Source organism: Podarcis melisellensis (assembly GCF_964234715.1).
Source record: "Podarcis melisellensis genome assembly, chromosome: W".
In the NCBI taxonomy this organism is placed as follows: Eukaryota; Metazoa; Chordata; class Lepidosauria; order Squamata; family Lacertidae; genus Podarcis; species Podarcis melisellensis.
The window spans coordinates 37,650,622-37,663,433 of NC_138535.1; the positions used below are offsets into that span (position 1 = coordinate 37,650,622).

General features: G+C 50.8%; 1 pseudogene across 1 annotated transcript in view; it reads left to right on the forward strand.

Annotated features, from left to right (window-relative positions):
- Window positions 1–6,271: 6,271 nt before the first annotated feature.
- The window catches only part of LOC309361251 (inositol polyphosphate 5-phosphatase OCRL-like), a 29,516-nt pseudogene continuing 22,975 nt past the window's right edge, over window positions 6,272–12,812 (forward strand). Inside the window, exons 1-4 of the transcript in view lie at window positions 6,272–6,368; window positions 6,451–6,645; window positions 11,710–11,892; window positions 12,611–12,710. The product of the transcript in view is annotated as an inositol polyphosphate 5-phosphatase OCRL-like (transcript). The remainder of the gene's footprint in view (window positions 6,369–6,450; window positions 6,646–11,709; window positions 11,893–12,610; window positions 12,711–12,812) is intronic.

A 12,812-nucleotide genomic window follows, 5' to 3' on the forward strand; every position in this document is an offset into this window, starting at 1 on the left:
CCTTGCTGAAGAAGTGTGCATGCACACGAAAGCTCATACCAAGAACTAACTTAGTTGGTCTTTAAGGTGCTACTGGAAGGAATTTTTTTGTTTTGACTATGGCAGACCAACACAGCTACCTATCTGTAACTGAGCCAGTACAGATGAACATGACTATTGGTTCGCTTCCTCGGCATCCCAGAACTGTGAAGGTTGCCTCAACTGTTGAGCAACACAGCTAAGGAAGAAGGAGTGGAGTGTCTCTGGGGGGAGCATAGCTCCCATTCCCTTCCAAACACACAGACAGGACAGTGTGGTGGCACCCAGGGAATAGTTGCAGCAGCCGGATGGCTGGCTGAAACACACACCATTGCACTCTTTTTGAATGGGATTCAATCTGAATCAGCCAGTTAGTGAACTTGGTGCTCCTGTGCAACAAACCCACTACAAAACTGCTCTTCCCCGCACACTTCCAGGTCCCTCCAGCTGGGCTTTTGGAGTGTGAAGGGTTTTTCTCACTCCAGAGCAGTTTGTGTTTAAGCTGAAGGTCACCAGGAAAGCAAGGGAGACTTAAAAAAATTGTTAATATAATAAGGTTTTAATAACTCTAATAATGACTAACTGTGGAAATGACTGGAAAAAGAAAAAAAAAAACGGAAAATCAAGGCTTTCGACTCTTAGTTTCCTGGAAGAAGATGAAAAGACTCCCCTGGACTAGAAGAGACATCTCATTAACAACTGGAGAAATGCCAAAGAACTTTGGATATCTGCTTGGGAAGTTTCTGATGCAGTATTAATTTAACAAGGAGCCAGGAGTGAAACCGAAAGTAGACTGACCAGCTAGCTGAATCCAATTATATTGCTATGGGGTGGGGGGAAGCCTCTAACATTTTACTTTTTGATACTTGTACTTCCAGGGTGAATTGAATGGTTGGGGGGTGGGGTGGAGGAGAGGCAGAAAGAAGAGCTAACTTGTCCCTGGCTGGGGGCGCAATCTGGACAGTTCTGCCGGGGCGCAAGATCACCTAACTACTGCTCTGCGCCTCTGGAGCAGGGGTGGATGGTGCTCATTGGGACTGGGAGGGTGGAAGGCAAGGAGGCCAACAGTAGGTGGCGCCAGAGCCAAGGAGTGGCAGAGCAAATGTGTTCTGTATCTGAGATGGAGTGGGAAGGGGCTGGCGGCCACCTCAGCCATCCCCTGTCTGCCCTCATGGAGCGGCCAGAATCCACTGGACAAATGCTCATCTTGCCAGAGTCTGGGTCTTCTGCTGTTGCTCTCTCAGAAACCGTGCCCAGGTGGGATGCTTCGTTTTTCGTAGCTGCTTCATCCCCGAGGAAGTTGGAGGTGATGCAACTCCTGCATCTCTGACGTGGGAAGTTTGGGAGGTATTTCAAATTCCCCCCTTCTCCCTTGGCTCCCTGGAAAGAAGGCATCTTTACATTTTGAGCGCATTTCACAGGCCAGGAGCCCTTCCCAGCCCAAAGGCGTTCCCCTGAGATTCAGCTTCCGGGCTATGGCTAACCAGGTTAGGAGCAGGAATATTGGGAGCGGGAAGGAACTGATGTCATCTGCCAGAGCAGCTGGCTAATTGAAGGGAATGAGGTGATAACAAGGCTTTCAAATCTGAACTCTTGTTTGCGGCTGATTAGGAAAGAGGGAGGTGGAGAACAAGGGCAATCGGAAGCAGACTCTGGGTAGCTGGTTCCTTCTCTTTGTTCGGGTTCCTACGTCACACCTGCAGTTTAAATGGCAACACTCCTTTGCAAGATTGGCCGCCTTTTTAATTCTTTGTTATGGAAAATCAATAAAATGATAAGTTGCCCCTGCCAAAGGGTTGCATGACATCTGGCTGAAGACTTTTGGTGCTAAACGCTGAAGCTATGCTGGGGTGTGTGGGTGTGGGTGTGTCCATCCGTCCATGTGGCCGCTGTGTATTCAACATTCCACCCCCTCCAAAGCATCCTAAGAACCTTACTTTTCCTTTCACAGTGCTACGATTCCCAGCACCCTTAACAAACCATTGTTCCCAGGACGTTTTGGGTGTGGGTGGGAGGAGATGTGCTTTACGTGTGTGGTGTGCAGGCATCTCCCAGCACATCTGTGTGGGGATTCAAGACTGACTCTTATGCTTTTCTTCCTTAGACCAGCTTGACGTTGAACAAGAGGTTCTCTGGGTTGAGGAACACACGCCATTTCACAGCGAAGCAGAACACGGGCCGAATGGTCACTCTGCCATTGCATTTGGTGAAATCAGACTGGCTTTGCAAAGGAGCTTGCCCCTGAAGCCAGTTGGTTGCCTGCCTCTGGCTGGCTGGCGGCCTGGCATCACCAAAACACAAAGAGACAGCCCCATGCAACCTCACACCCAAAGATTTCTGCCCATGCTTCAGACATGCAGCCCTAAGAGCAGCTCTGACTCCCACTCTAGGCCCCTCTGCCCCAGTCTTCCTCCTGATGTAGGCTACAGGATCTGGGAAGTCTGATCCAGCTTTGAGGTGTGGTTCCATATGGCCGTTAGTACTGTTGTGTTTTTGCCAGAGAGCCACGTGGTAAGGAAGATCTCCAAGCACGCTTCCTAGGGGGTCCTCTTTAATCCTCAGATGGGCCCACAAAGGCATGATCCAGCACCCTCATGCCACAGCTGCCTCTGGAGTGACCCTCCCTCCGGTAAGAGGTGTGCCTCACAGCTGAGTGCCTGGTTGTTTGTGTAGGGCGGGGGCAGGGAATCTTGTGGGCTCCCAGATATTGCCAGATCCAATGGCCTTCTGCCTCAGGCAGCATGGCTGACGGTCAGGGGTGATGGAATCCAACAACATCTAGACGGCCACACAATTCCCCACCCCTGGTCTAGTGAATTTGAGGTTCTTGGTTTCTCTCCCTCTGCCCCCTTTTGCCTGGAAAAGCACTTTGGCAGATTCCTTTGGAGGATTTGGGTGTGACAAGCTGTAGCAGCGCACTGAATAAAACAACTCTGAGAAGCTGAAACACCGGGCTGTTTTCTTTTCTAATAAAAATATTCACTGTGCAGTTCACAGGCACAAAACACAATGTTGATATTGTCCAGGAAATGGGTTTTCAGTTGGAGGGCATGGGTTGTGTGAGAGCATATTGTGCGGGATAACCAGTCTCATATAACCATCATGCTTCAGTCTAATTAGTGCATGAAGGGGTTAACACCATAGAGTAAGCTGTCCTGCCATCTTAGCCATGTCTCTTCCCCTTACCTTGGGAGTGAGTTCTGATCTATTCTGGTATTCACTTCTTCAGCGTTTAATTTTATGAAATAAATAAATAATTTTAAATAAATAAATAAATAAATAAATAAATAAATAAATAAATAAATAGGAAGATGTAAAACCACAACCTCCGAAATCAAAGCTACTGTCCCGCCAGACGGATGTTTTTGCCTGGAGGGGGGCCGTATTCTGCAATGTGCTATCGATGCAATAATAGTGCAGCGTTCTAATGGACTGTCCACGCAAACATCATTCTGCTTTCTCAGTTGCTCTGCAATGCTTCGCCAGGGTTACCACATCATGGCCCCCTGGGGGTGCGCTCCTGTGTTGTAGCTCAGCAAAAGCAGGACAACATTCCTCTAGTATGGCTCACAGTGAGGGCTGCTGAGAGTCGGGAGAGATCTCGGAGGCCAAAGAGTTTGCTTTCCGGCTCAGTACAGGGGATCTTGCCAGCTCTTCAGCCCTGACTGGCCGAAGATGCCCATCTCTCATCCATGCAGCTCCACAGCGTGCCTGGATGATGACTCAGATGGAGCTGGACACACCATTCCTGAAGGATGCAATAATCTTGCAATTGTGGTGGACCAACTACATGCCAACAGGATGTCGGACTGAATGGGCCTTGGCCTGAGCCAGCAAGGCTCTTCAAATGCGCTTATGTTCCCCTGACTTTGGGGACGCCTTGCAGGAGTCTCACCCGTCTCATGGCTATTCTTCTAGTGTGGACCAGTTCGACAAGCTCTCCCCCGAAAGCAGGTGCACCATCCAGAACATGCTGGCGCTGTACCTGAAGAAGAAAGCGAACACAGACCAGGAGGCAGGGACTTCTAGGGGAAGCGAGGCCTTCATGCGGGAAGCCTTGACTCCTCACGTGCTCCCCGGGATCAGCTTCGACCCCACCACCCAGTCTTCTGCTGGTGTCACTCTTCCACCTGGCCCAGAACAGGAGGCTCCTTCCCAACATGCAGAATGCCTTGCACGTGATCGATGGGCCTGTGCTCACTGTGACATAGGCAGGGCCGGATTTATGTATAGGCTAAGTAGGCAGAAGCCATGGGCCTCTAGATCTAGGGGGCCTCGCTAGCCTGCCTGCTCCCCAGCGCCGCAGACAGTCTTCCCTCTCCCCAAATTGCAAACCCAAGACTTCATGCAGGGCATTTCTCCCCCATTTCAATGACATTTTGCTTCAAAAGGAAAGGTGGACTTGGAGAAGGCAAGCAAAATGCGAGGGAGATAGTGAAAGATACAGGAAATTGAATGCAGATTTCCAAAAAATAGCAAGGAGAGACAGGAGGGCCTTCTTAAACGAGCAATGCAAAGAAATAGAGGAAAACAACAGAATGGGAAGAACCAGAGATCTGTTCAAGAAAACTGGAGCTATGAAAGGAACATTTCATACAAAGAGTACCATAATAAAGGACAAAGGTGGAAAGACCCTCACAGAAGCAGAAGACGTCAAGAAGAGGTGGCAAGAATACACAGAGGAATTATACCAGAAAGATATGGATGTCTCATACACCCCAGGTAGTGTGGTTGCTGACCTTGAGCCTGACATCCTGGAGAGCAAAGTCAAATGGGCCTTAGAAAGCACTGCTAATAACAAGGCCAGTGGAAGTGATGGTATTCCAGCTGAACTATTAAATTTTGTTAAAGATGATGCTGTTAAGGTGCTACACGCAATATGCCAGCAAGTTTGGAAAACTCAGCAGTGGCCAGAGGATTGGAGAAGACCAGTCTACCTCCTTTAGAGGAAAAGGCCTTGAGGGGAGGACCTCTTGCCTCCACAATCCTTCCTAAACATGCATAAGCTGAGAGGCAATTGTCCGGCAAATGTGGTGCTGTGGGGAGGCAGGAACATTTTCCTGCAGTTAAGTATTTTCTAAGTTCCTTTCCCGAAACTTCCCCAAACGGTTCTGAAGCCTGTTACAGGAAAGTCCGAGGGCTCTCTTGGACAAATGAAGACACCGACCAGAGCAATTCAGAGCAAAACAGCAGCCAGTAGGCTCGGTCTTTATTCAAGAAAAGACTGTCGCGACAGGACTCCCACCGCCCACGAGGTGAAGCAAGATGGAAGCCCCGAACAAAGGGAGACCCTAACTTTTATTAGTTGCTAATCCCCTATGCTACACCCCCAGAATTACATCACATTTACATCATGATTACATTAATATTAGGAGGAGTCGAGGAGGGGCTACACAGGTAATCTGAGTGACCTGACACCTGGTCGGAGCCTCCTCTCCCCTCCCCATATGAGTTATTTACAAGAACAAAAGAGAAGGGCGAAGTTTCCTGCCCCCTGAGGGGAATCCGGTCAGAGTCCTTTTGTGCGAGTCCGCATGGAATACACTAAAGGGTGCAGTTTATTGTGTCCTTGATAGCCTTCTGTCTGAGCCCATCATGATGGCTATCAAGGTAGTCACGTCCGCTGAGAAGGGCCGCTGACTACGTGACCGCTCGGTCAAGGGATTATGGCTGCCCCACATCAGGTCACCCCCCTTTGATAGTCCTTGTAATATGTAGCAAAATAAAAGTGGTCCGGTGAAAATCCGATGTACGGCTGATTTTTGGTGAATTTATAAAGAATATTGTCCTTGAAGTTCAAAGTACTTTCGCCTTTCGGAAGTTACTTGCTACATTTTGATTACATCAGTCACGGTCAATTAAACTCGGAAACATTGTATCGAGAGCTGTCAAAAGGTGAGGAAAAGGCGCTTGCAGCCTGCAGTACCAGCGTGGCCGCCGCAAGGGGCGCTGTTCGGCAATGTTGATTGGCTGAGGCGGCCGCCGTTTGACCTAAAGTTCAGGCGGCCGGTCTACTCACAATAAAGATAGGGCGATGCGGAGCGCTGTAGAGAAGAGCTGTCAGACTAGCGCTTCCTTATTTACGGAAGGCTGTTAAGAGATGGCCCTCTAAAGGGACATCTCTGGGGTCAGGGAGGGGAGCTGCGTGCATGTGTGAGTGTGGTGCTTGTGCGTTACACGTGTTAATGGAGGGGGGGGGGTGATTTCCGGCGACAAGCCTCTCTAACCTCAGAAGTCTTTTCCTCTCTCGGGAATTCTGGGATTCGAGGATAACTTCATGGAGAAGGAAAGAAACCTGCAGAATCAGCAAATGGGGAGCCTCCACCCCCACCGCTGCCACCAAGCAGGCTGTAAGTTGCCTTAGAGGTGTACTGTGCCCTCCCGCCTCCTTGCTTTGAAGGACTACTTGAGTTGTGTTCTCATCTCCCTGAGGCGTATCCGTGACAAGGAGAGCATGAGCAAGAAGCAACCCCAATGACCCACACTATGCGCCAGCTCTTTGTGCCTTCCACACATCCGCAGTCCGGACAGAGAGAGGGACTCATCCAGCACGTCCTCGCCAAGAGAGAGAAGGAATATGTCAACACCCAGAATTTCAGCTCAGATCATGCCAAAGTGCAAAGACCAGTGGAACCACCACAGCATAAGAGGCCTGAGAGAGGCTTCCGGGACACGGCTGCTGCTGCTGCTGCTTGCGTGAGTGTTGGGAGGACCGCTCCCTCTCCTGCCAACTCCATCCGGCCTAGGGGGCGGGGCCTGCACTACCACTACAGTTTAGAGCAGCTACCAGCAGCAATGGACACAATGGTTTTAAATGTTTTAATCGCTTTTAATTTGCAGCACTTTAAATGGTGGTTGTTTTTTTTTTATAATATTATATTATTTCATTACTTTATTTTTGCTTGGGGTGGGATAAGCATTTAGTCAGGGCTATTGTTTCTTGCTTTGTTTTGTTTTGTTCTGTTCTGTTTTGTTTTATTATTATTATTATTCTGTTAAATTATTATATAGTTTGTATTTTGCCTTTTAAGGGGAAGGGTCATGGCTGCCTGGGAGTGGGCCTCAGCCAATAGATTGGGTGGGGCAGGTTCCACAGGGGGAGATGTATTGGGACACCCGTTCTCAGTGATCACGGGCAGGAGGAGGAATTATGCTAAGACCAGACCATGTCATTACCGAGGAGGCAGGTTTAGTCGTTGTTTGAGGACTATCCCTGCCTCCAGGTCTGGTCCTGACCGGAAGGATACAGTAATCAGCAAGGGAAACCCACATGACCTGAAGGTGTTGCTGTGCAATGCCAGGTCAATGATGAATAAAACCACTGCCATCCACGACCTGATTGTGGATGGAGGATTTGATCTGGCATGTGTGACAGAGACCTGGTTGGATGAAGCAGATGGGCCTGTCCTTGCCGCTGCTTGCCCACCAGGTTTCTCTTACGCACAGCAACCCAGGTCATGTGGGCGGGGGGGGGGGGTGTTGCAGTGATTTTTAGGAAGTCATTAGTCTGCACCAGGCGTCCTATTGGGAAGACCCAGTTTTCTGAGTGCATGTTCTGGAAGTTGGGCAATAGGGGCAGTACAGGATTCCTACTGGTGTACCGACCTCCCCGCTGCACCAAGGATTCCCTGCCCGAGCTGCTTCAGGTCGTGGCGGATATGCTCCTGGAGACACCTAGCTTGGTTGTCCTGGGGGATTTTAACATCCATGCCGACACGACCTTACAAGGGGCCGCTCGGGACTTCGTGGAAAGCATGGCCTCCATGGGGCTGTCCCTGAATAAGTCTGGCCCAACTCATAGCCACGGACATGCCTTAGACTTGGTGTTTACCTCTACGGATGTTGGTGATCTGACATTAACTAAAAGCGAAACAAAAGAAGTGCCATGGTCAGATCACTTCCTGGTGCAACTGGACTTCTCCGCAACCCTTCCCCTACGCAGGGAGGTGGGACCGATTCGGATGGTCCGCCCCCGCCACTTAAGGGATCCAATTGGCTTCCAGAGAGTGGTAGGGGATGCTTTATCCCAAGTTGATGGCCTTTCAGCTGATTCCCTGGTGGCACGCTGGAATGCGGAGTTAACCAGGGCTATTGACTGTCTGGCTCCGAAGCACCCTCTCCGATTGCATGGAGCCCGGACAGCCCCGTGGTTTTCCCCGGAGCTGAGGGTGATGAAACAATCGTTGAGACGGCTAGAGCGCCAGTGGCGGAAAACTCATTCTGAATCAGACCGGACACGGGTTAGAGCTCAACGTCGAGCCTACCAAGTGGCAATGGCGACGGCGAAGAGGGCCTTCTTCGCCGCCTCCATTGCATCTGCAGAAAACAGCAGCAGGAGACTTTTTCAGGTGGTTCGCAATCTATCAGAACCACCTGTACCACCGGGGCCTGGTAGGGACCCCAAGACCTCCTGCAATGCTTTTGCAAAGTTTTTTGCGAATAAAATCGCTCAGATTCAGAAGGAGCTAGACTCCACCGTGGGAGCAGGGCCAGGGCGGGAGAGTGCTAGAGTTCTGTCTGGTCCTGTTACATGGGATCAATTCCAATCTGTTACCTCCGAGGATGTGGACAGGCTGCTTGGACGAGTGAAACCGACCACCTGTCTCCCTGATCCTTGCCCATCCTGGCTGATAAAAGCGAGCCGGGAAGGGCTGGGCGATGGGCTCTGCGGGGTGGTGAATGGCCAACTATCGCCCAGTCTCAAATCTGCCATTCTTGGGCAAGGTGATTGAGCGGGTGGTTGCTGAACAACTCCAAGCACGCCTGGAGGAAACGGACCATTTGGATCCCTTCCAATCGGGATTCAGGCCTCACCATGGGACTGAAACTGCCTTGGTCGCGCTGGTTGATGATCTCCGGCGGGCTAGGGACAAAGGTGAGAGCTGTTTCCTAGTTCTGCTGGATCTCTCAGCGGCCTTTGACACCATCGACCATAACATCCTTCTGGACCGTCTAGAGGGGCTGGGAGCTGGGGGCACTGTCATACCGTGGTTCCGCTCCTTCCTCCTGGGCCGTGTTCAGAAGGTGGTGGTGGGGGGTGAGTGTTCAGACCCCTGGGCTCTCACTTGTGGGGTGCCTCAGGGTTCTGTCCTCTCCCCCATGCTTTTTAATATCTATATGAAGCCGCTGGGAGAGATCATCAGGGGGTTTGGACTGGGTGTTCATCAGTATGCAGATGACACCCAGCTCTACCTCTCCTTTAAATCAGAACCAGTGAAGGCGGTGAAGGTCCTGTGTGAGTGCCTGGAGGCGGTTGGAGGTTGGATGGCGGCTAACAGATTGAGGTTGAATCCTGACAAGACAGAAGTACTGTTTTGGGGGGACAGGAGGCGGGCAGGTGTGGAGGATTCCCTGGTCCTGAATGGGGTAACTGTGCCCCTGAAGGACCAGGTGCGAAGCCTGGGAGTCATTTTGGACTCACAGCTGTCCATGGAGGCGCAGATTAACTCTGTGTCCAGGGCAGCTGTCTACCAGCTCCAACTGGTACGCAGGCTAAGACCCTCCCTGCCCGCGGACTGTCTCATCAGAGTGGTGCATGCTCTAGTTATCTCCCGCTTGGACTACTGCAACGCGCTCTACGTGGGGCTACCTTTGAAGGTGACCCGGAAACTGCAATTAATCCAGAATGCGGCAGCTAGACTGGTGACTGGGAGTGGCCACCGGGACCACATAACACCGATTCTGAGAGATCTGCATTGGCTCCCAGTACGTTTCCGAGCACGATTCAAAGTGTTGGTGCTGACCTTTAAAGCCCTAAACGGCCTCGGTCCTGTATACCTGAAGGAGCGTCTCCACCCCCATCGTTCAGCCCGGACACTGAGATCCAGCGCCGAGGGCCTTCTGGCGGTTCCCTCATTGCGAGAAGTGAGGCTACAGGGAACCAGACAGAGGGCCTTCTCGGTAGTGGCGCCCGCCCTGTGGAACGCCCTCCCATCAGATGTCAAAGAGATAAAGAATTACCTGACGTTCAGAAGACATCTTAAGGCAGCCCTGTTCAGGGAAGTTTTTAATATGTAATGCTGTACTGTTTTTAACACTGATTGGGAGCCGCCCAGAGTGGCTGGGGAAACTCAGCCAGATGGGCGGGGTATAAATAATAAATTATTATTATTATTATTATTATTATTATTATTATTATTATTATAACCTGTATCAGAGTTGGGGCTGGAGAAAGCGACATCTACATGACAGCTTTATTGTTGGGTGCCAGGCAAAGTCTGTCCTGTTCACTCAGGCCACATGGGTGGGTAATTGAAAGTATTAGTTGTGGTGGGCAATTTCCCTTGGTGCCACATACTGAACCGTGGCTTCATATTATGAGCAGGACGGCAGCCTCTCCTCCAGGTTTGCACACCTCTCCCCCACCCCAAGCCTATTGGGAAGCTTCCACTTGGATTTTAAATTAACCACAGTTTGGTGTGTCCAGATCCTAAGGTGGTTCATTTGACCAGCTTTGTAAACCCACGATTGGAAATGGGCTTGTTTCAAGGAGCCATGGTTCAAATGAAGCGGTTTGTGCAGCTTCAGACATTGTGACAAGATGCAGTTAATCCAAAACTGAAGCAAAACCTTTGGAACTCCTCCTAAAAGCTGTGCTGGAGGAAAGGGAGGTGTGACACCCCCCCCCCCAACACTTGGTGTGGGTCATCCTTATAATGCTAAGCTTACTACTTCAAACAAAGTTTTTGAGTTTTTGCTTTGGTTATTTCCTCGTACTGTTAGTAGTAAGGTAAAGTTAAAGGGACCCCTGACCATTAGGTCCAGTCGTGACCGACTCTGGGGTTGCGGCGCTCATCTCGCTTTACTGGCCGAGGGAGCTGGTGTGCAGCTTCTGGGTCATGTGGCCAGCAGGACTAAGCCGCTTCTGGTGAACCAGAGCAGCACACGGAAATGCCGTTTACCTTCCCGCCGGAGCGGCACCTATTGATCTACTTGCACTTGGACGTGCTTTTGAACTGCTAGGTTGGCAGGAGCAGGGACCGAGCAACGGGAGCTCACCCCGTCACGGAGATTCGAACCGCCGGCCTTCTGATCTGCAAGTGCTAGGCTCTGTGGTTTAACCCACAGCGCCACCCGTGTCCCACTGTTAGTAGTACCCAGTGGCCATTTGTTTTTCATGTCTCCTTTTATGATATGTTTATCAGTATGTGGTTAGCAGCTTCAGATGCTACTGTTTTACAGAGGCTGTTTAGCTTGCTCTTTTTACCCCTTTACTAGACAGGCTGTATTTCTGTGCTGTTTTCAGAGTCGGGAATGCCCATTCCTTCATGGCCAGCATGGAAACACAGAAGGCTAGCCTTTTAGGAGGTTTGCAAAGAGGACAAGGGTGTTACGGGGTAATCTTCTAGCAAACAAGCTTGGCACAACAGATCTGAGAGGTGGTTTTCTGCTCCCGGAAAGCCAGCCTGGAAACCAGGTTGCCAGGTGAAGGAAGAATGGAGAGATCAACCAACTCACTTGCCTTCAAAGAATTTCTGGTTGCCTGTGGCTACTGGGATAGTGCTTAGATATCAGGCTGGCTGACACATCTTTAAAAATACAAGGGAAAAGCTTTTTTTCTTTCATTAGCAAAGCTCCTTTGGGGCCCCGAATAGCTAAGCTGAGGAAGAAGTGGCTGGTATTACTTGTTTGTTCTTGGTCCTGATCTTGCCTGCCCTTGCACACTCCTGTTGTCTTTGCATATTTGACCAGCACGTCTGTTCCGATTGGAGTCCTATTCCTGCACTTCCACATCCTTCTCTTTGGCACTTGGGCATTCGGTTCCAGGAGCTGGACCTGAGCACAGAGGCTTTCTTCTACTTGGACTCGACAAAGGAGCAAGAGTGGCTGACAGCTGTGGAAAAGGCTTTGCGTTCCAAATCCAAGTACAAGAAAGTAAGTCCAACCCCACCCATTTCTTCAGCAGCCAGACAGCTGTCAGGAGCTGGAGTGAGGAGGAGGAGGAGGAGGAGGAGGTCAGCAAGAAAAAACACCTGGTGTCAGTGGTGTTTTATTCAAAAGAAGCCCACATTCTTTATTCAAAGAAACCCAAACCGTGCAGGCCTCGTGATCACAGAAACCTTTCCCAACAGGTCTTGCCCCAGTGAGGTAGTTGTGAAGGCTGAAGGTTGCTACCCACCCACCACTCTCTGAAGTCTCCTCCTCCCCCTGGTCCTTCCCAAGCATCCTGAGACTCTGACACCTTGCCTGTCTTTGCTCCCTCCTCTTAATTTCTCTGTGTTCTGGGAGACCAGCAGGGAGGGGAGCTGATCGCAGCAGGATGGGGAGACCCCCTGGCTTCTTCAGCAGCCTGCCTGATCTCTGCCTCTTGACCCCCGCCTCCAGCCTCCACTTCTGCCTCGGATTCTGGGCTGCTGTTTGCCACAGAATCTTCCTGCCCTCCTGCCTCTTCAGTTTCCAACACCTCCTCTTGCTCACAGTCTGCTCCCTCTTCTCCCTCGGACGACCCCCCACCAGTTCCCTGGCTCTGAGCCTTCTTCCCTTGGGGGATCCCCAGTTGGTGCCACCTGCCACTCCTATCTGCATCCAGCCGGCCCAGGACAGCAAGCAATGAACAGAGCTGGTAGACATCCCAGTAACTTGCATCTTCTAGGTGCAGCTGGTGCTCATCTTTGTCAGGAAGGACCAGCTCAGGCGCATCAAGGAAGTGATGAGGGAGACAGTGGCCACAGGCATCATGGGGAAGATGGGGAGTAGACCCTGACAGCGGAATTCCCTACGTCGATCTTTCTGTCTGTCTGTCTGTCTGTCTGTCTGTTTTTCTAATCTCTGCCAACCAGTTCCCCCTCTTTCCT